We start from the raw sequence: 23,522 nt of genomic DNA on the forward strand, positions 1-23,522 counted from the left end.
ATCTTCATTCAGATGAAAGCCTGAAACCACTTTTGGCAAAAAGCCTGGACGAGGGCGTAACACCACTCTGTCCTCATGAATAACCAACATGGTTTTGGAAAAAAACGGCAGGACAATATCTTGGTTCAGGTGGAAACCTGAGACCACTTTTGGTAAAAAACCTGGACGAGGGCCCAACACCACTCTGTCCTCATGAATAATCAAATATGGCTCTTTACAGGAAAGAGCAGCCAATCCTGAAACCCTCCTTGCTGAGGATATAGCGACCAAAAATATAATCTTCCTAGTCAGAAGGACTAAGGGAACATGCTGTATTGGTTCGAATGGCGGTTTTTGTAACACTGACAAAACTAAATTCAAGTCCCAAGGGCTTAAGGGTGATTTAACTGGCGGATTAATCCGCATCACTCCTCGCATGAAACCCTGGACTAAAGAATGTGTAGCAAGTGGTCTTTGAAATAAAATTGATAAGGCTGAGACTTGGCCCTTAATCGTACTCAGGGCCAACTTCATCTCTACGCCTACTTGTAGAAAGGCAAGAACTCTGCCTATAATATATATCTCCAAGTGTGCCAACCCTTGGATTCACACCAGGAAACAAGCTTTCCAGGCTCTATAATATATAGTTCTAGAAGCTGGCTTCCTAGCATTAATTAAAGTAGAAATAACTGCCCTGGAAAGCCCACGTTTCTTCAGAATGTGGGTCTCAATAGCCAGGCCGTTAAATTTAGCATTCGTAAAGTAGGATGGAATATCGGCCCCTGTGAGAGCAGGCCTGGCCTTTGTGGAAGGGACCACAGATCCTCCACTGCCATCTTTACGACCTCTGCATACCATGACCTTCTGGGCCATGCTGGTGCTGAAAGAATTACCAGTTTTCTTTCCAGCTTGATCCTGCAAAGAAGTCGAGGCAGCAACCGAATAGGGGGAAATGCATAGATCAGTAAAAGCTGAACCCACAGTATCACCAACGCATCTGTTCTGCATGCGAATGGATCCCTTGTTGTGGACACAAAGTTGACTAACTTTGTTGCACTGGATGCTAGAAGATCTACATCCGGAGTCCCCCATCCTTGACAAACAGCCCGAAACATGTCGGCGTGAATAGACCATTCCCCTGGGAATAATCTGCTGGCGGCACATGTAGTGCGCGTGCCAATTCTCTATTCCCGGAATGCAGACTGCCGATGGGCACGGAATATTTCTTTCTGCCCAAGTTAGAATATGGTTCACTTCTCTCTGCACTGAGAGATTCTTGGTGCCCCTTTTGGTGATTGATATAGGCCACAGCCGTGGCATTGACGGATTGGATCCTGTCGGGACAATCTCTTAACCTGGAAGTCCAGGCTTTTAGAGCCAGACGCACTGCCCGAATCTCTAGGATGTTGATGGGCAAGGCTCTTTCGGTTCTTGAACACTGTCCTTGGACAGTTGTCTTCTCTGTCATTACCACTTTCCAGAAAAGTGGTTTGAAGTATTTATCCTTTAGGACATTCTTTAGTAACCACCAATTGAGGCTTTGGGACACCCTTGGGGACAGCCGCATTGGCAAGTCCAAAGCTTGGATCGTTTTGTTCCAAGAAAATAGAAAACTGTTTTGCAACAGTCTCAAATGGAACTGGGCAAAGGGAACTGCTTCGAATGAAGCCACCATCCTTTCTAACAACCTTATGCAAAGGTGAATGTAGGGACCTTCTTTTGACCTGACCATCCGCACCAACTCTTTTATAGAGTGGTGTTTTTTTGTTTTTGTTTTTTTTTCTTCTGGGCAAGAAGACCCTTTTTCTGGGCTGTATCTATGATCAGACCCAAATACTGCAGCCCTTTTTTAGCGATTTTAATGGAGACTTTACTAGGTTGAGAATGCAACCCAGACCTTTCCAGGTAACTGGTTGTAATGCGTACAACTTACTCCGAACAGCGATTGGTCTATTAGCAATAGATCGTCTAGGTATGCCAAGACTGTTTAAGCCCTGTGCCCTTGACCTGGCTACAGGTGGGGCTAGCACCTTTGTGAACACTCGAGCTGCTGTAGCTAGCCCGGATAGCAAGGCCATAAACTGAAATGCTGCTGTTCTACTTCGAACCGCAGAAACCTTTGGTAAGCGGGAAATATATGGACATGCAGATATGCATCCCTGATGCCGATAGGCGCCAGAAGTTTTCATCCTTGCAGGATAGAAACTACTGACTTGATCGACTCCATAGAAAGGAACTGATTTAGATTCTTTTAGATCTAGAATGGATCTGTTGAATTTCTGCGTGGAAACGCATGAAAAACGCATGAAAAAGGCAGTGAAGGTTCCAAGGAACCTAAGAAAAAACAGAACTATCAGCTGACTCTACTAGAGGTAGCTTGAAAGAGGCACAAATCATCTCTGTAAGAGGTTTGTACCAGCAATTTCTCATATTGCGTGGCTGAAAAAAGTTCAACTCTAGTTGTCTCCTCTGCAGAGGAGCACTCGGTTTGCCTTTCTTCCCGATTACCTGAGGGTAATCCTTCATCCTCTACCCACTGTTCCCTTGATAAGGGATCTCAGGTGGGGGAGGGGGATCTAACACGCTTCTCATCCTTGGATAGCGGATGCAATTAAAATCGCTAATTTTCCTTCTAGGCCCTGCAGGGCGGAGGAAAAACGCATCTTCAATCATGTATATAGGGGCGGAATATTTTCTCCTCTTAGGCTCAGTTTCCACTATTGCAACCCCAAAGTTGCGTGATTTTACTGTGATCCTTTGCCGCCGAGAATACGTCGGGGAGCGATTTTGATGCGACAGGAAACAACGCCTGTGTATTCTAGAGGTTTATGGACCTCAAGTCACATTAAAATGGTACCAAAGTAGTGCAGGGACTACTTTGAAGTCGCACAGATCTGAACAGTATTTCTTTGAAATCATGCCCTAGAGTCTGACAGTGGAGGCTGTCACCGCTGCCTAGAGGCAGCTGCCCCTGCGCAGGGGAAGGAATCTGTTTAAGTGACTTGTCCAAGGTCACAAGGAGCCAACGTGAAGACGAGGTCCCACGTCTTTCAGGAAGCCTCCCATGGCTACGCTGGCCGTCAGAGTAGTTAACCTGTGAGGAGTGGCTCCTTCACTAGTGAACGCCGACATGTGGATCTGAACCCATGTCTGTCAGGAAGCCTCCCATGGCTGCACTGGCCATCAGAGTACTTAACCTGTGAGCTGTTGTGGCTTCACTTTAAATAAAAGGACATTTATACCTTCTACTGGATAAAAGAGCTTTACTGCTAGAAATCATTTGGATGTATTTCACCAAACCTTCCCCAATGAAAAGGGAAACTAGTCAGACACCCTTTTTTGCAAGATGCTTCGGCTGACCAACCCTTTTAACCACAGGGTCCTAAGCATGTGTTTTAGCACAAGCGCAAGGCGAGACGCCTGGTGGATAGGGTCTTTTATGGCATCTATGGCGAAACATAGGGCCATTGATAGGAGGATTTTAACAAAAAAATTCCAACTCCTTATCTGTTGGATGCTTAAGCAATTATGCTTCTTTATTGATGCTGGAAATCGCAGTGTCTACTGCTGGTACTTTCCAACCTTTGCAAATTTTTCCTCCATGACAGAGAACTGAGAGACTCTTTGGTGGGAAAAAATGCTTATCCAGATGATCCCATTCAGCATAAATAAGCACTGTAAAAGGTTTTTTGTTTTTTTTAAAAAAAACAAAAAACAAAAACAAAGAAGGGACCTAGACTTTCAGCTTACTCTGTTAGGAGTAGTATAAAAAGTGTAATGAACCATCTCTGTAAGAGTTTGTACCATCAATCTGTCAGATTGTGAGGTTGCATAAGGTTCATCAACTGTTGTTTCCTCCACAGAGGAAAATTTGGCTTGTTTTTCCCTGTAATCATCTGAGGATAACACCTCACCCTGTGCCCACTGCTCCCTTGGAAAAACGGGTTTGAGGTGGGGGAGGGGGATCTAGCATGCTTCCTATCCTCTTGGATGGAGAATGCGATTAAAGCCGCTAATCTTCCTTCTAAGCCCAACAGGGCAGAGGAGAATGCATCTTCAGTCACATACACAGGGGATGAAGTGTGAGAAGCAGTTGCACCACCAATTGCTTCCAATGACTCACCCTGAATTGCCATGTCAGGTATCTCCGGAGAGGATTACAGTGTGGAGGCATGACTGGAGTTCCCAGCGCCTGGGGGTGGAATCCTTGGTACCTTTGTGGTACACTGGAATTCAAATGTGCTAAGCACAACAGCAGAGGCACTTTAACAAATTATGGTATTTGCTGAACAATAGTTTTACCAAAAGAAAACAATGTCACCATAAGGATCAACCTTTGATGCTGAGTACCATAATATTTCCGGTGCTGGAAATGCCTGTTTACACACCTTTACATGCCCAGCGTTCCTGTGTCTCTTAGTGTGACAGACTTCTGTCTTCAGCATATGAACTGAGAGCGTCTGTGTTAAGCCTCAGGTGAGAACCTGATTACACATAAGTGTCAGCTATTACTGCACCTCTCCAGGAGGAGAGGGGAGGGGGAGGGGAATTTTTATCAGCAGTGTTTGTTAAGCTCCTAGTTTTAAAGGAAGACTTCACTTTATACAAAAAAAAATGCAAATGGCTGGCTTTGTATGTTCATAAACTACTGCTGTAACCCCTTTAGATCCCTCAGAAGAGGAACACCATCTGTTCAATTAAGAACTCCCCTCTGGCTGCAGGGACCACACCCGCTGCTATAGCCAGACACAAAGCTGCTGAAAAAGCATTATTCTAGGTAAGTGTAAGATACTCCCTCTAGAGGAGACATTTTAAGACATACAGTTATACATTATTATATATATATATATATATATATTTATTTTTTTGGAGAAAAAGGCATAGGAGGACTGGGGCCCTTTTTAATAAGGGTTCCTCTCCTTTGGACCTGTATAGCACCCCTCAGGAACAACTTTAGGTAATATGAAAAACCAAAAAGAGTCCTGGTTCCTAGGGTCCAGCTCTCAAAGAGAAGCTTACAGGCAAAACCTCGTTCTTCAATGCGAGGCCCAGGTCCATCCTATGGCCTCAGCGGCGAGGATGGATCCGGTTGTGGAGGTTTTTTTAAATCCAGCATGGATCCCTCCCTGGAGCTCCTCAGAGAACATCTTCACTCGTGACCAACACCTTAGACACTGGAGAAAAAACTGAGGACTCCTGGAAGGAGGAGGGGTTATATAGGGGAGTCAACTTCCTGTATTGGTTATACCAGTGTCAACACCTGAAGGTAGGCCCATAACCCACCAAGTAATTACTTGAGGCTCCGTGTCCTATGATGTACGATAAAGAAAAAGACAAATGTGTGTGTATAATGTCCATACAGATGTATAAATACATTATCCTGGTGAACAGTCCAAAATCAAGATGAAAAATCCCAAAGGATAAGAAGACACACTTCAAATTCACACAACAAAGAAGCTCATGCTCTTTTTTGAGCGACAAGCATTGCAATTGCAGCGCAATTTTCCCGCGCAACAATCACTATCACTGCAAAATCACAGTGTGATTGGGGTGCCATTAAAGGTAATGCAACGCTGTATCCTGGCCTAGGCCGACAAGGCCCAGGCCTAGGGCAGCATAAAAAGAGTCCCCGCCGGCTTGCGCTACACTGTTAGTGTAGCGCTAGTCTTATGGGGCGGACTGGGCTCAGAGGCAAATTAGTTTAGAGCCCCATAAAGCGGCCACACTGCTTCCGGTATGCGGGCGGCCGGCTGGATATGTTTTCAGCTACACCATTTGCATGGTTATGTCTTCTTAGTCCTCTCCATAAAATTATCAGAAATTTGTACTTAAAGTAGAACTATAGGCAACACTTTTTTTTTTTCTGTTTTGGATAGAATAAGGGAGGGTTACAGCCCCTGTCAGTTTATTTTTTACCATCCCTGTCCCATTGCAGAGATTTCCCTTCACTTCCTGCCCCATAGCCGAACAGGAAGTGAGGAAATCTATGCAAATTAAGGGAATCAATTGCCCCCCCAGGCCCTCAGAACTAGTGTCCCCATCCGAAAATTTCAGGTCTTAAACAGCAAGGGGTGTGGCCTTGACAGGAAAGGGTGGGTCATATTTAAATTAGGGGGTGCACGAGTTTAGTCAGGCCTAGGGCAGCACAAAACCTAAATACACTACTGAGGTAATGGCATTGCAAACGTGTCCCGCGTTTTGCAGCCATTTGAAATCGAGGGGCGGGATTTCGGCTATTCCGCCCGCGATCATATGTGAATGCAGCCTTAGAGATCATGAGGCACCTTGCTATCCCACAGCGCTAAATGTTCAGACACACCACTGCATCTAGGTTTGATCAATAAGCAGACAATCACAGGCATGTAAGAAACAATAAGCACGGCAGAATCAGCATGTGTAAAGACGTCACATGTTCAAGCCCACCAAATGCGTTCCCCTGCAAACAGCATCTTCAGGGGATCGAGGCACCCTCAATCTCTCTCTCTCTCTTTGAATCTCACTCTACTTAATAAAGTGGGTGATAATATGGAGTGAACATTTTTCAAATTACACTGACAGTACAGGCTGTGGCAATCAAGGCTGAGGCATGTTTATAGAAGTCTGTGCTTTTGAACAAAATTAAAGTATTTTCGCTTCACGATACATCTAATTTGTTCACACGTATTTTTGCCTATGAGGAAACTTGATATGGTACCTCTGGCCAGGATATACTAACTACATTTGCCAGACAGCTATGTAACTACAGCTCAGATGGATAAGTGGGTGCTAGTGAGTGCAATAACAGCATGCGTCTTACTTTTTAAGGTCTGCTTTATTTTTCAACAATAGTTACATAGTAACAATATTTTTTTCTGTAAACAGTTTGTATGTAATAAACTCTTTTTTTCCCAATGTATTATGGTATTTTATGGGGAGTAATTCTATGTTTGGCGCCTGGGTTTATTATTTCCTCTGCTTATATGTTTATATCAAGGAGGAACTTCACTCTAAAAATGACAACAAAAGCACCTGAATGTTTAGTAAGGGCAATCATTAATCCTTTCACTGTCAGGCTCTGTGCTCCACTTTTAATCTTAGCTGGCCAGAACTTTTTTAAATTTTTCCATTGCTTTTTAATGTTTTCCTCACAGCTTTCAGAGTTTGTAAAAGACCCCCCAAAACCATATATTTTCTGAAAGTACATAACTTGTAGAATTAAAAAAAGTTGCTATTGATTTTTAGGGCACAATGATATTTGCACAAATGTTTAACAAAACAATGTTTTCACTAAAAATACACTAAAATCATTATTAGCAGATAAAAATACAGCAAATTTTACAAAATTCCTACTAAATATAAAAGCTAACCTGTATGGAGTTAATAAATAACAAATATTTGTAGATTTTAAATTGCGCCTTATTGTAAAATAGTGAAAAAACTAATTATGGTTGGTAGTAGCCTGCGAGGCACCTCCATCCCCATTGTACATACAAATGGAGAGCTTTGCCCATTGGGACTTTAGATGAAGCACCACAAAACCACAGTAATAAAAACATAGAACAGGTTTATTGAGTATATGCTAGCAATAACACTTGCAAAAAGGTGTCATAATGCCAAACAGTTGGCCCAAATATAGAGATCTATTACATGGTTACATACCGTAATTAAATAGTCCATGGTAAGTGTATGATAGCATCTATGGCGATCCAATGCATTTCTTGAGTTCATCTCAATCTTCAGGTGATGCATAGAAATAATCTATAAAGTCAAATGGTTAAATGATATAATGTAGTAATGAAACCTACCTGATACATTTCCATGTTCATTACTATGTTATATCTTTTAACCATTTTACTTTATAGATTATGTCTATGCATCAACCCCTGAAGAGTGAGACTGTACTCAAACGCGTTGGGTCACCATAGATGCTATGACACACTTACCATGAACTATTTGATTACTGTATGTAACCATGTAAAGGATCTCTATATTTTGGCCAACTGTTTGGCATTATGACACCTTTTTCCAGTGTTATTGCTGGCATATACTCAAAAAAACGTGTATTATGTTTTTATTACTGGCTGTGTGGCGCTTCATCTAAAGTCCCAATGGGCAAAACTCTGCATTTGAATTATGCGAAATGGTGAAAATCAAACATACGCAAAAATGTAAATATCCAAATTTCCCTAAAAATCTGTAGGTTTTCATTTTTCCCTTACAACTTTCAGAGTTTGTAAAAGACCCCCCAAACTATACATCTTCTGAAAGCATAGGACCAGTAGAATAAAAAAAAGATGCTACTGTGGCCCCGCGATATTTGCGCAAATGTTTACCAAAACAATATTTTCACTAAAAATGCACTAAAAATAGGATTTTTTCATCATACTTACCTGTAAAATCATTTTCTTTGAGTACATCATGGAACACAGAGTCAGACTAATATTCATTACCTACTGGGTTATACTCTATCTCCAGGTGAATGGACACTGGTAGACCCAAGGTCTTTAGAAAGGAAGTTATCCACTATATAAATAATCCCTCCCACACAGGAAGTACTTCAGTATTGTAGCAAGCACTGAATCCTCAAAAAAAAAAAAAAAAAAAAAAAAGAGGGGAGAGATCTCTATGTCCAATGGTGTACTAAAAGAAAAGGATTTTACAGGTAATTATGACAAAAAAATCCTATTTTCTTTTTCATACATTATGGGACACAGAGTCAAGCTAACATTCATTACCTACTGGGATGTCCCAGAGCAATAGCCTAGAGGGAAGGAGACACCCTGCCAAACAACAGCCATCAAAACTTATACGGCAGCCCGCAGTACACTGCGGCCGAAAGCCGAATCCTCGGCTGCTCAAACATCCACTTCATAACATTTTGTGAACGTATGCACTGGTAGAATGAGCTCTCACCCTAAAGGGAGGAGCTTTATGTTTCAGACCATAGGCCTGAATGACCAATTGACTGACCCAATTGGCAATGGAAGCTTTGGAAGCTGCCTTCCCTTTCTTGGGTCCTTTTGGTAAAACGAAAAAGGAATCTGAACCTCGGATCTCCGCAGATCTGGACAAATAAACCTTGACTGCCCGGACAACGTCCAAAGAATGCAGTCGTCTCTCTTCCACCGAACGAGGCTAAGAGAAAAAAGAAAAAAACCTTAGTTAGACTTACCGGGGACGGTATTTCTACGAGCCTTGCAGGACAGCACCTTGGAGAGAGCGCAGCTCCACCTCTTAGACAGGAAACACTGCGTGACAACGCCTCTTTAAAAAGCAGCTGCTTCCACCATGCCGTCAGTTGTTACCGAGAAATCCTCCGACATGCTGGAAAATATAATCAGACAATTACCAGGTCCTATAATTATACTTTACATATGATAACCAAGGGAAGGAAGTAGGCTGCTGTCCTGAAAGGCTCGTAGAAATACCGTCACCGGTAAGTCTAACTAAGGTTTTCTCCCTTCGCCTTTCAGGACAGCACCTTGGAGAGGATAACCGAGAAACTTACTTCAGGGTGGGACTACTGCCTGCAAAACCTTCCTACCAAATGATTGCTCCGAGGCTGATAGTAGATCCAAGCGGTAGTGCTTTATGAAGGTCGAAAAACTGGACCATGTGGCAGCCTTGCAGATTTGCTCAGGAGATGCCCCGGCCCTTTCTGCCCATGATGCCCCCACTGCTCGAGTAGAATGAGGTAATACCCCTTCCGGAGGTTCCAGACCCAAAAATTTGTATGCCTCTTTAATGGCCTGCTTTAACCATCTTCCAAGGGTGCTCTTGGAAGCTTTACCTCCTTTGTGAGTACCTTCCATTAAAACAAAGAGTGAAGATGACTTTCTGATTTCCTTTGTTCTTTCCAGATATTTAAGCAGACACCTCCTGACATCAAGGGTATGGAAAGCTTCTTCTCCTGCTCCCGAAGGTAAAGGACAAAAAGTAGGGAGAATAATTTCCTGTGTACAGTGAAAAACTGAACCCACCTTTGGTAGAAATGCTGGATCCGTCCTTAAGACTACCCTATCCTGTAGACATCTCATAAAGGGCTCCTTAATTGAAAGGGCTTGTAACTCACTAATTCTACGTGCGGAAGTTACTGCTACCAGTAAAATAGTCTTTAACAACAAGAAACTTAATGATGCTTCTTCTATGGGTTCAAACAGTGCCTTAGTTAGTCCCTGAAGAACTAAAGATAAATCCCATTTGGGAAAACCAGCAACAGGTCTAGGCTTTACTTTTGCCATTGCCCTAAAAAATCTGATTATTAAAAGTTCCCCTGACAGGGTTCTTTCCAAAAAAACTGATAAAGCAGCTACCTGCGTCTTGAGCGTACTTGCTGCTAACCCCTTCTCCAATCCCTCTTGAAGAAATTCCAAAACTGAAAAAGTGGTACGAAAATCAAAGTTTTTACTGGAACACCAAGAATTATAGATCTTCCAGACTTTAAAGTAAATGTCTCTCGTCACTTTTTTTCTACTTGCAAGAAGGGTAGAAATAAACTTCTCTGATAAACCCTTCTGTCTTAAGATTTGTTCTTCAGAAACCAAGCTGTTAGTTTGAGGTAAGCTGGATCTGGATGGAGAATTTGGCCCTGACTCAACAGGTCTGTCCTGATTGGTAATCTCCAAGCAGGTTTCACTGAGAGGTTCATCAAGGTTGAAAACCAGGGTCATTTTGGCCAATAAGGAGCTATTAATATTAGCTCCGTGGACTCCAATCTGAATTTGGCTAACACCTTTGTTATCAGTTGAAACGGGGGAAAAGCGTAGGACAGATGAAAGTCCCACTTGTGAGCTAACGCATCTACTCCGAGAGCTTGATCCTGTCTCTGAAGAGAGAAGAAGACTGGTATTTTTGCATTTTCCTGTTTTGCAAAGAGGTCCACTTGGGGATAACCCCAACTCTTGGAAATTGTTTCGAATAATTCCCGATTGGGAGACCACTCTGCTTCCCTTATTTCTTTCCTGCTGAGGAGATCTGCTAAGGTGTTTTCTGTCCCCTTCAGATGGACTGCTGATAGAGAGGCCACATTGTTCTCTGCCCATCTTAGGATCTGATGCGCTAGACCCATTAGGGTTTTGCTTTTTGTGCCCCCTTGCTTTGTTAAATATAATACTGTCGTCATATTGTCTGACAATATTTGGACATGTTGATTCACTAGAAATTCCCGGAGGGAGAGGAGGCTTAAGTGAACAGCCTTTAACTCTCTCCAATTTGAAGATCTTCTCGCTTCTGGTTTGGTCCAAACTCCCTGAATCGTTTTTTCTTCCAGATGAGCTCCCCATCCCCATGCGCTGGCATCTGTAGTCAGCCTTCTGGTTACCGGAAAGACTCAAGGAAGCCCTTTTTAAATGTTTCCTAGGTTCCTCCACCACCAGAGTGATCTTTTTGCTCTTGCCCCCATGTTGAATTTCTTCTCCAGAGGTTCCTGGTATGACCAATTCATCAGAATATCCGATTGCAGAGGACGGGCATGCAACCTGGCCCACTGTAACGAAGGAATTGCTGCTGTCAACAGTCCCAGAGCGAACATGGCTTGTCTTACAGAGATCTCTGCGTTGGATTGAAGTGTTTTCAGGGTCAACTGCATCTTCTCTATTTTCTCCTGGGGTAGAAAAATTCTCCGTTCTATCGAGTCTATTTCGTACCCCAGAAACCTTAACCTTTGAGATGGAATTAAGTTTGACTTCTGAAGATTGAAAAGCAATCCCAAACCTCTTAGATGTGTTTGAACTGTCTGTAGGTTGACCTCTACTTGACCCTTTGAGTCTGCAAACAGTAGCAGGTCGTCCAAATAGGGTACTATTGAAATCCCCTTCAGTCTCAGGGGCTCCAAAGATTCCGCCATCACTTTTGTGAATACCCTGGGAGAAGAGGAAAGACCGAAAGGCAGAGCCCGAAACTGCAGGTGCCAAATCCCCCCCCCCCCCAGATTGACTGCAAGACGCAGGAACCTTTGTGATGGGGGCGCTATTGGTATATGGAGATAGGCATCTCTCAAATCGATGGAAGCCATATGACATTTGGGGGTTAGCAAGTTCCTCACTGAGAAAATCGTATCCACCCTGAATTTTTTGTATTTTATGGATCGATTTAGAACCTTCAAATTGAGAATCAGGCGGAACTTTCCTGATGGCTTTTTGACCAGAAAAATGTGGGAGTAAAACCCCTTCCCCTCTTGATCTTTCGGAACCTGGGAAATTACCTTCTGTTGCATCAGTTCCTGTAACAGAGACTTCATGGCCAGAGCCTTTTCCCGAACCTTTGGCAGGTTTGTGATGTAAAACCGATTTGGGGGGCTTTGTGAGAATTCCAATTGATAACCCTTTTTGATTAACCCCAGAACAAAAGGACTCTTTGTTGTTTTTTCCCAAATTGGTAAGAAGTCCTGTAGTCTTCCCCCTACTAGATGGTCATTGTTTTTTAGGGGTTTGTTCTGGGGTTCTAAAGAGTACCCCACCTCTACCTCTTCCTCTCTGAGAAGACCAGGGTCTCTTCTGTGTGTGGTCCTTTTCCTTATCGGCTTGTCGAAAAGGACGAAAATGTTTCCTCTGCTGTACCGTTTTCTTCTTCTGTGGGAAAGCTTTCTTCTTATCTGCTGTCCTGTCAAGGACAGTCTCCAGTTCTGGCCCAAACATCAGGTCTCCTGAAAAGGGAATTCCGCACAGTTTTGCTTTAGAAGCTGAATCCCCGGTCGAGGTCTTTAACCAGAGTGCTCTTCTTGCTGAGTTAACAAGCACAGAGGACCTGGCTGACATCCTGATAGATTCTGCAGAGGCATCTGCCATATATTTAACTGCCTTAAGCAGGGTAGGGAAGGACTCCAATAAGTCTTTTCTGGAGGTACCTGCAACAACATGATTTTTAAGTTGATCTAACCAACACTCCAGATTCCTAGCCACAACTGTAGCCGCCATTGCTGGCTTAATATTAGCTAAAGATGAGTCCCAGGCTTTCTTCAGTAGCCCATCTGCCTTCTTATCCATAGCATCTTTGAGAATACCCATGTCCTCAAAAGCTAAGTCAGTTTTCCTAGATACTTGAGAAAAAGCAGCGTCTATCTTTGGTTTTTTATTCCACAACAGTTCCTCATTCTCCTCAAAAGGAAACCTGTCCTTTCTCTGGATCCTTCCATTCCTTTTTAATAGTGTCTGTTAACACTTTATGCACAGGGAACACCCTGTGTTTAATTTCCTCCAGCCCCAGGTACATCTTGTCATGCACGGACAGCTGAACTTTTTCTTCCTGGATCTCCAGGGTAGTATAAATTGCCTTGAGTAATTCATCCACCTCCTCAAGTGAAAGCTTATATCTAGATGATCTTGACTCTTCTTCCACCTCCTCCTCCTCCGAATCAATGGCTGAGGGTGCAATGCTTTCCGTTTCCTCCACCAACTCACTTTCCACCTGTCTGGAAGTGGACTGAGGGAAACTGGAGTGAGAACTCTGTTCTTGGCTGGAACTCTGGCCGTGCTTTACAAGGGAACGCACTGTCCCTAGGGCCTCTGCTAATTCCTTCCTCACAGAAGATAAGAGCTCTTTGCACTCTTGTGAGGATTCTTCTTTTACTAAATCCACAATGCAGGATTTGCACAGTGGTTTGGGCCAAGAGTCCCTTAAAGGATTTTTGCATGAGGGGCACTTTCTCCCTGTTCTCTCTGATTTGGCAGTAGCTTTCTGAAACAGAGAAACAAGAAAAAGCCAGGTCCTTAGAACTAAGGCTTCAGAGAAAAGTAGTACCTCCAGCCAACACCCTAAGTGCCCAGAGTCTCACTCCTTTGCTGAACTGCTAATGGAAACTGTTACCCCATAGCAGACACCAGCAGGTTTTGAATAACCACATAAAAGATAAAACACCCAGTGATATAAAAGGAAAGAGGTGCCACCGCACCTCTCCTACCTGGGCCTGGCCGGGAACCTGGGCGCCTGCATCCGCCATTGCTGCTGACGATTCCGCTGTCTCCATAGTGCAATCCGCAGCTGCTGCACTGTGTACTAAGCACCATGTGCCAAACAAAAGGAAGTCCCGGCCAGAGGACCCGCCCCTTCCTCCTGCGTTCCAGCAGCAGGAACCAATCGCTGCTACGCCCCGCAGGAAGTCTCCGCCCACCGGAACTGGCGTCATCCGCTGTCCGGGATTCGGCGCCGCCATGCAGAGGCCTGGCATGGACGCTCTTAATGAGCACAACCGCGGCCCCCCGAACACTCCGGGTTGAAAACTTCCGGCAGACCATTACTCCTGTGAGCCGGAGAAGGAAGGGACACCGGAGCACCCCCCTCACGTTCGGGAGGGAGCTGGGCTGGTCTGAGTACCCAAACGTGGAGGTCCTGCCAAAACCCTCTCCTTGGAGAGAGCGCAGCCCCTCTGGTTCCCCAAGCAGTGCTTCCACCATGGCGGAGGAAACACTAAAACTGACGGCATGGTGGAAGCAGCTGCTTTTTAAAGGGGCGTTGTCACGCAGTGTTTCCTGTCTAAGAGGTGGAGCTGCACTCTCTCCAAGGTGCTGTCCTGAAAGGCAAAGGGAGAAAATAATGTCGTGATTTAAGGTTGAATATAATTTTTATTGAGTTTCTTTCACAATAAAACAACAATATAATGTATTCAGTAATAAGGGGGGGGTGACAGAATAAAGAGAAGGGAAAGGGGGTGGGATGGGGGAGGCGGTCCACACCTTCCCCGGTAGTACAAAATAGTATAACTTCAGGAGTATCTAAGTGCTTAAAACAGTTTATCATAGAAAAATACCTCTCCGTGCCATGTCTTCTCTCTTTGCCCGGACCTTATGGGGGAGAGGAACAGTAGGGGATGGGAGAGCCAAGAGGAGGGGGGAGGGAACTCAGCATCATAGGACTTGTAGTGTCCAGGTTACCTATATTTTATATTTTGGGAACTTGTCAAAGACAAGTATATTTGAACCTAAGTAACGGAAGCGTATAACAATAAACAATAAAGACAGCACCTTCCTTCCGCCTAGTCCTCATACATAAAAATACTGTTGAGGAGCAGGTCAGAAGAGGAGTGGTGGAGCCAAAGAGACCACAACAGGTTGAATTTTTCATAGGTATCATCTAACTATGCCTGTAACTCCCCCATGAGCATTATGTCATTAAGGATGTCTATCCATCTGGAGATAGATGGAATGGTGTCTGTTTTCCAATGCAAAGAGATGACATGACGGGCTGCGTATAGGAAGAATCTAAGGAGATTCTTCTTGTGAGATTGGACTGGACCTGGAAGTATGGATAGAAGAGCCGCTAAAGGGGATGGTGTTAGAGAGGTATGATACATATCATTGTAAATACTGAAAACTTTGTCCCAAAATGGGCGGACCTTGTCACACTCCCACCACACATGAATATAGGAAACCTTTCCTCTGTGACAGCGCCAACATATGTCCGAAGTGGCTGGATACATCTTGTGTGCCGTGGCTGGATCTCTGTACCAACGTGATAACAATTTGTAATTCTTCTCCTGTGTGAATCCTGATCTAGACGATTTGTGTGTAAGTGTAAATGATGTGGATCATTGACCTGGGGATATCACTATGCCCAGATCCCTTGACCATTTTTGCGTGTAATTTGGTAGAGAATCACATATGTGGGACTGTACGTCTCTATATATCAAAGATAGGGTGTGTCTGGGGGTCTGAGAGAAACTACACATATTCTCGAATGTCATGAGTGGTCTGTGGACCTGTCCTGAAAGATGCAGTGTCTTGCTGTGTTGAGTTAGAGATAACATGGAGAGCCAGTCTGTCGGGATGGTTGACTGACTCTCTGGTGGCAGTTGGAATTGACCTGTGGTGGGGTGAACAAACTGTCTGGCTGTAGGCCATTGTTCCCTCATGTATGAGCCACACTGTCCTCTGGAGGCATAGGTCGGAAGTAGTGGGTTATCGAACAGAGAGGTGAGAGGGCTAGGATCAGTGGATAGGGCGAGTTTGTTATGTTTTCTATACCATAAGGTGAGCGCAGCTGTAGTCAATGGAGAAACCTTGTTTATGGAGGGGAATTTTACATTGTATCCCCAAAGAAGGGCCGAAGGTCTACCTGTGCCATATCTTTCTCTATAATCGTGGATGGTTTGGTTAAGGGTCTCGGGAACCATTCAAGGAGTCTCGAGATTATGGCAGATGTATGATACAATTGAAAGTCCGGAAGGCCAATGCCTCCCCGTATTTTGGGGGTACACAAGATTTTGTGCTTAAGTCTGGGAGGGTGGTGTTGCCATATGAACTTGACCGCTAGGGAGCGAAGCAAGAGGAAGAATGCATTGGGTAGGATTATGGGTAATGTTTGAAAAAAATAGATGTTGTGGTGTTTGGCATATGATATGAGGTGTAGGGTTTTTGTGGTGTTGTCTCTAGATTCTCGGCCCGGAATAAATCCTACTTGGTCGCTATGGATCATGGAAGGAAGCAGGGGAGCTAGACGTGTGGCTATAATATTGGAGAAGGGCTTGAGATTGATATTCAATAGGGATATGGGCCTATAATTGCTGCAATGTGAGGTCCTTTCCGGGTTTGGGTAGTACTATTATCTGGGCTTGAAGGAGTTGTGATGGTAAAGGGTGTGTCTCATCCACTTCCTCAAAAGCTTGTGCCATGATTGGGGCTAGTTGTTGCGCAAACGTTTTATAAAACTGGGGAGTATACCCGTCTGGGCCTGGGCTTTTGCCATTCTTAAGACCTTTGATTGTGAGTAAAAAGTCAGAGGAGGTTATGGGTTGTTCCAGAGTATCCGCATTTGAAGGGGATACTCTAGGTAATGCCGTGTCCTGTATGTATTGGTGAAGGTCCGATGAGGGTAGTGAAGTCTGTGTCTCGGGTGGGGGGAGGTTATAAAGCGAGGAATAGAAATCCTTGAATTCGGAAACGATTTCAGAATTCTTGCATTTCTTTTGTTGGGATGGGGATATAATGTGGGGGATGTTTTGTCTCTGTTGTCTGGGGTGAATAACCCGTGCTAAATGTTTCCTGCATTTATTAGCTTGGGAGTAATGAACGTGGCGTCCTTTGTTACAGGCTGTCAACGACCTTTCTGTGAAGATGTGCAGTAGGTCCCTCCTTGTATTAGACAATTCTGCTAACGTTTTGGGGTCTAAAGTTTGTGTGTGGTTTCAAGAGAGGCGATTAGGGAGAATAGGCAATGTATGCCCTCTGTGCTGGCTTTTTTCAGTCTGGAGCCATGTTGTATGAAGATCCCCCGTAACACACATTTCAAAGTTTCCCATTGTTTATGGCAGATGTCTCATCTTGTATGTGGGTCTGGACAAAGTCCATAATGGCGTTAGGCATATGGAAAAATGCAGCGCATGTACAAATGAATATAGGTCTTTAAAATGGTGAAACAGTCAAGAAATAACTAATTGACCACAGGTGCCTTGAAACACAAACGTCCATAGATGGATGTGAATGTCCAACCGCACAGGAGGTATAAATACTCCAAGGGGTGGTGATAGTCTGATGGTTGTCAGAAAACACCTGGCATCATACAGCGACTTCCCAACCGAGAAACCGGGTCCCAATGGGTCATTCAGAGAAAGTGCAAAAAAGCCTCTTACCAGATCCTGTGGATTCCCATGTCAGCGACAGGGAATCGCATGCGCAGTTTGTCACAAATGACGTGGAATGCGAGCTCAGGAATCGCCAATCTCTTGGATGGTGGTCTGTATGGATCTCGGCCGGCAACCGGATGGGTCCTCACAACGAACCGTCCTCACACCGAACCGTCCCAGCGTGCATCAGAAGTTTCACAAACGGTCCCCCGAAAGGAGCAGTTGGAGGGACTGGATCTCATGCAGTAAATGTGGAAACAAAAAGAATGTGCCTCCACATGGTGCAGATAAAAAAGGGGTGTTTTTATTGACAAAAACGACCATACACAAATAAAAGCGTGATCACGGTGGATAAAAACAAATGGGCAACAAAGAGAGTGGTGTATGTACCCGATGCGTTTCGACCTAGGGGTCTTCAACAGGGGCATGATGATTTTTATCTGCACCATGTGGAGGCACATTCTTTTTGTTTCCACATTTACCGCATGAGATCCAGTCCCTCCAACTGCTCCTTTCGGGGGACCGTTTGTGAAACTTCTGATGCACGCTGGGACGGTTCGGTGTGAGGACGGTTCGTTGTGAGGACCCATCCGGTTGCCGGCCGAGATCCATACAGACCACCATCCAAGAGATTGGCGATTCCTGAGCTCCCATTCCATGTCATTTGTGACAAACTGCGCATGCGATTCCCTGTCGCTGACATGGGAATCCACAGGATCTGGTAAGAGGCTTTTTTGCACTTTCTCTGAATGACCCATTGGGACCCGGTTTCTCGGTTGGGAAGTCGCTGTATGATGCCAGGTGTTTTCTGACAACCATCAGACTATCACCACCCCTTGGAGTACTTATACCTCCTGTGCGGTTGGACATTCACATCCATCTATGGACGTTTGTGTTTCAAGGCACCTGTGGTCAATTAGTTATTTCTTGACTGTTTCACCATTTTAAAGACCTATATTCATTTGTACATGCGCTGCATTTTTCCATATGCCTATTTTGTTGTTTTTGTCAAACTGTATGCAGCAGCTTTCATTCATTTTACTGGTTAGCGCGGTGTTTTCTATTTACCTCTGACATAATGGCGTTAGACACTGCAGCAGTGCACACAATGTCATTTAGCAGGTTATCGTTTAGTCACCAAGTATGATGTTGTGCACGTTGCGGCAACCTGCCAAGGGTGACGTGTACTGGGGCATGGTCTGACCATAATTTTAGGCTGATCTCACAAGCCGGGTCTAGATCCAGTAATGTTTGTGAAAGAAAAGTATAATCTATTCTGCTGTAAGATTTATGTGCAGGGGAGTAATATGTGTAGTCTCTCTCAGCAGGGTGTAGGAGTCGCCACGTGTCAACTAGGGACAACTCCGTTAGTATGGTACGTATTTTAGCTAGGGGTGGGGAGGGTGTGATGTGCGACTTACCAGTGGATGAGTCCAGTCACGGGATGAGGGGGACATTGAAGTTACCCCCTAAGATTAAATTGGGAGTCCCAAAGGCCTTCAGGCGGGCTGTCACAGAGGAAAGGAAGTGGAGTGGCTCCTGATTTGGAAGATAAACATTGGCAATTGTAAAAACATTCTGTAAATAGTGCAATTTCAAAAACAAGAACCTTCCTTTCGGGTCTATGTCAGTATCGAGCACCTCTGGGGTGAAGGATCTGTGGAAGGCCACTGAAACCCCTTTCATTCTAGATACGGGATTAGTGCTGTGAGACCATGTAGTGAAGTGTTTGTCTGGAAGTGATGGGACTGTGTCTGAGCGAAAGTGAGTTTCCTGTAATAGTATTTGCGTTTTGGCTTTGTGGAAATTATGCAGTATCTGCCTGCGTTTTTCAGGTGTATTAAATCCTCGACAATTTAGTGGGATATCTTAAAACTCTAAGGTGGTCGCCGTTGTGTGGAGAACGTGAGATAGTGTGACCAATATTCGTGGGTCCTGAGGTGAAAAGCAGAAAACAAGAAAAAATTTGCGCTGAACTAAAAGAAGCAAGCGGCCAGCAAAGTTCGTTGATATCAAACAAAAAGTCACATTAAAAAATTATTGCAGCGCTAAAAAAACAGTTCAAAAGAAGTCTGAAGAGTGGGAGGAGTCAAATCACCAGATATAATGTGCAGATGTAGAAAAGTCACTCGTCACCACGTGATAATGTAGTCTGCTTACCAGAAGGTAATAAGGATTAGGCATGAATGATTAATTCTCAATGGCATCCAGCAAATCCAGTCCACTGGAACCCCTCGTCAGACAACAACCTCCGTGTGACTTCCTTCATGTGTAAACATCTCCCAATGATCACTTCAGAATTGGGGCTTTCAGGCATGTAGTCATCATATACCCGGGAAGACAAATGAAGGACCCATAGTGAAGCCCGTAATAATATGTAAAAAAAAACTTTAATGTAGTAACTTACAATTGAAGCTCAAAACAGCATGCATCAGAGAAAAGGACAATTGGCTGCAGCAATCAGCGTACGGATGTCAACCTGCCTGACATGTTTCTTCCTAACGGATGTCTTCAGAGGCCTAAGGTGAAAAGGCCTAATAATGAATTGGTGAGCTGAGATGAGAGGGGGAGAAGAGGGGAGGGAGGCAAAGAGATAAAGAAGGAAAGATATGGAATGTATGTACTGAAGCAGTAATAAGTATTGTAGAACTATGGGTAGGTTGAGTGCAAAATAGATTTGGGAGAGGTGTCTTAGGGAGCAGTGCATCAGTTTGGTGTATTGTTTATGACTGAGCATATTGTTGCTATCTACAGGGAGATTGCTCCCTCTAGTGTCCATTTTGGGGTAGATGTAATGGGCACTACAGATTAGAACTAAAATACATATCAAATTCAGAGGCAGTGAAGTCCCTGCTAACCCTATTGTGGTTAGCGTGTTTGGTCTGGCCAGGGGGGCTCCACCCCCGTCTTAATTGTGTCTAATTATTATAAAAAATTGCAAACAGCACCATAATCTAACTGAATCATTACCAATCGAGCAAGATGTGGCATTCTTAGGGTCACCAAATATCTAACAGCATGCATATGATAACATATATAAAACAAAAAACGTATAACTTGTGCAAAACATTTGAAACTAAACCCTGAAGACAGCTGTAAAAGCTGTAAATACTGACAAGTCCATCTCCTCTTCCTTTCTGGGGAGAATGACCCTCTGTAAGGGTCACTCGCCTCACCCGGGATCCCGGGTCAGAGAAAAAAAAAAAAAAGGGAACAAAACCAAAGGAGAAAAGATCAAGTTACAATTAAATTAAGAGGATAAGATTCCCACCGGCCGGTGGGAAGGGTGGTGTTTCACCCTGCCGGGGATTTGGAAGTGCGGGATCGAGAGCTTTTCCCATCCAGAGGAGAGAGGGAGGCCTGGGGTTGCTGATCTGAGGGGCCATTCTGGAACCTGAATTTGTGGAAGTTCGAAAGTTCCCAGGAAGTTAGGCAGGTCCCCAAGTGTACGAAAGATAGCCGACTTGCCATTATGAGAAGCGGAGAGATGGAAAGGGAACCCTCATCTGTATTTGATCTGCTTAGCTTGCAAAGCATCAGTTACCGGTTTTAGGGCTTTCCGCATGAGCAGGGTTTGTCTTGATAGATCTGTCAGGAGCATAACAGGGGTGTCATTGAAAAAATGAATTCCTGGGAGTGAGCTGCCTGCATAATGTCAGATTTCACATTGAAAAAATGTATGCGGAAAATGACATCTCTGGGGTTTGCCGGGTTGGGGTTGCGGGGTCCCAGGAATCTGTGGATACTGTCTATTTCTAGTGGAGTCTATTTAGGCCTTATTCAGCAACTGATTAAACATGCTTGCGGCCGCCATTGCTAAATCTTTATTTTCCACTGATTCTGGCAGTCCGTGGATGCAGATATTGTTGCTACGGCTTCTGTTCTCTTGGTCGTCCAGACCATAAAACAGTTGTTGGATTTGGTTAGTGTGCTCCTTCAAAATGTGCTCATGTTCTGAGATTCTGGCGGCTGATTCCTCTACAGTGGACTCAATATCTTCTATGAGGTGGCCTATATCTTTACAGAGGTCAATGATCTCCCTCCTGTATGATCTCCAGCCTGCTGATGTAGTATTCAATCCTGCTTTGTGAGGAGGGTCTTAATATAGGCCTCCACGTCTCAGCTTCCCCCCTGGCTGTGATGAGGAGGAGAGGGGCTTCTAGAGTGCGAGGGACTCCTTGGACGATGGGTTTCTGAGTCTGGGAACCGGGGTGAGTGAGGGGGATGTGTGGCCTGTACCTTGGAGGCAGTGTGTGCTGCCTGTGCTGCTGCGGAGCGGGTCAGTGGCCGGTGTGGCCTTGTTGTCCGGTCCCCTCGTGGGGAAATAGCTGACGATTTGCCCAGATTTCTGGGTCCCTGAGGTGCAGGGAGTGCTGCTGCAGCCTCTCCTGCTCATATGGGAGGCCGATGGGTGCTCTGTCGGTGGTGCTGTGTGCCGACCGCAGGACGGGAGCGGGAGCCGAGCTATCAAGCGTCCTTCCTCTTCATGCGCCAAGCCACGCCCCCTAATGTCGTGATTTAAATGGAAGGCCGATACCATATTTGGCAAAAAGGATGTAACAAGGTCGTAACACGACCCTGTCGTGGTGAAGGACCAAGTACGGTTCCCTGCATGAAAGGGCCTCCAACTCCTACACCCTTCTAGCTGAGGTGATGGCCATCGGGAAGGCTAGAGTGCGTGACAGCAAGTCTAATGGTATTTTCTTGATAGGTTCAAGCCCCAAGGACACATATGTGACCTAATGGGGGGAAGCAAAGGAGTTGCACTTGACCTCTGATTGTACTTAAAGCCAATCTGATTTCCACAGCTGACTGTAGAAGAGAGAGAATTCTCCCAATCATGTATTTCCAAGGATGCCATTTTCTGGCTTCACACCAAGCATTATAAGTCTTCCAGACCTTCTAATAAATTTTCCTAGTGACAGTTTTTCTAGCATTCAATAGGGTAGACACTACTGATCCCGAGATGCCACGGTCCTTTAACACCCTAGCCTCAATAGCCATGCCATCATATAAAGAGACTGTAAATTGGGGTGGAATATAGGACCTTGAGACAGTAGATATGGGTGACGTGGAAGCGTCAATGGCCTGTCTATTGTCATTCTCACAATCTCCGGGAACCAGGGCCTTCTGGGCCAGGTTAGTGCCACCAGAATGGAACTATCGGAGCATCTGCTCCGATTGCCAGAGGATCCCATGGTCGGGACAAAAATTGCTGTAGCTTGTTCTTGAACCTGGATGCCAGTAGGACGACCTCTGGCCATCCCCAATGCTGGCAAATTTCCTGTAGCACCCCTAGACCGCTGAGATAATCTGCCTTCCAGCTCTCTACTCCCGGGATATGGACTGCCGATATAATCGGCACATGTCCCTCTGCCCTGGCTAGTATGTGGTTCACCTCCTTCAGAGCTGAATGACTCCTGGTACCACCTTGGTGGTTTATATAGGCCACTGCAGTGGCATTGTCGAACTGAACCAGGATAGGGCAGTCCTGAAGCTCCACTGTCCAGGACCGTAGGGCCAGACGTACTGCCCGTAATTCCAGGACGTTGATGGGCAGGATCTGTTCTGTCCCTGACCATTTCCCCTGAGCTGTGAGCCCTTCTAGGGTAGCTCCCCAGCCCAGGAGACTGGCATCTGTAGTCAGCACTTTACAAGTTAACGGGAGAAAGGATTTTCCCTTTCGCAGGATCTGGATCCTGCACCCACCAGTTTAGGCTTAAGCGTGCCCGAGGAGATAAGCACATTGGATAATCAAGGGCTTTCCTCCTCTGATCCAGGCCAACAAGGTGTCTTTTATTGGCCTGTAATGGAATTGGGCATAGAGTACTGCCTCAAAGGAGGATACCATCCTCCCTAGAAGACTCATACAGAGCCGAATGGAGGGTTGTCTGGTGCCCCCATTCTGATGCACCTGAACCTTGAGGGCACAGATCCTTACAGGTGGCAAGAATATTCTTGCTTGAACCGTATCTAGGACCAGACCTAAATACTTTAGAAATTGAGCTGG

The 23,522-nt window shown here is 44.9% G+C and overlaps 1 protein-coding gene across 1 annotated transcript in view; it reads right to left on the reverse strand.

Moving 5' to 3' along the window:
* The window catches only part of FASTKD3 (FAST kinase domains 3), an 844,994-nt gene extending 835,894 nt beyond the window's left edge, over positions 1-9,100 (reverse strand). The window contains exon 1 of the mRNA XM_073630725.1: positions 8,929-9,100. The gene's annotated coding sequence lies outside the window, so the exon portion shown is untranslated. The remainder of the gene's footprint in view (positions 1-8,928) is intronic.
* Between the last annotated feature and the right edge of the window lie 14,422 nt (positions 9,101-23,522).

This window comes from Aquarana catesbeiana, linkage group LG05 (assembly GCF_042186555.1).
Source record: "Aquarana catesbeiana isolate 2022-GZ linkage group LG05, ASM4218655v1, whole genome shotgun sequence".
Lineage (NCBI taxonomy): Eukaryota > Metazoa > Chordata > Amphibia > Anura > Ranidae > Aquarana > Aquarana catesbeiana.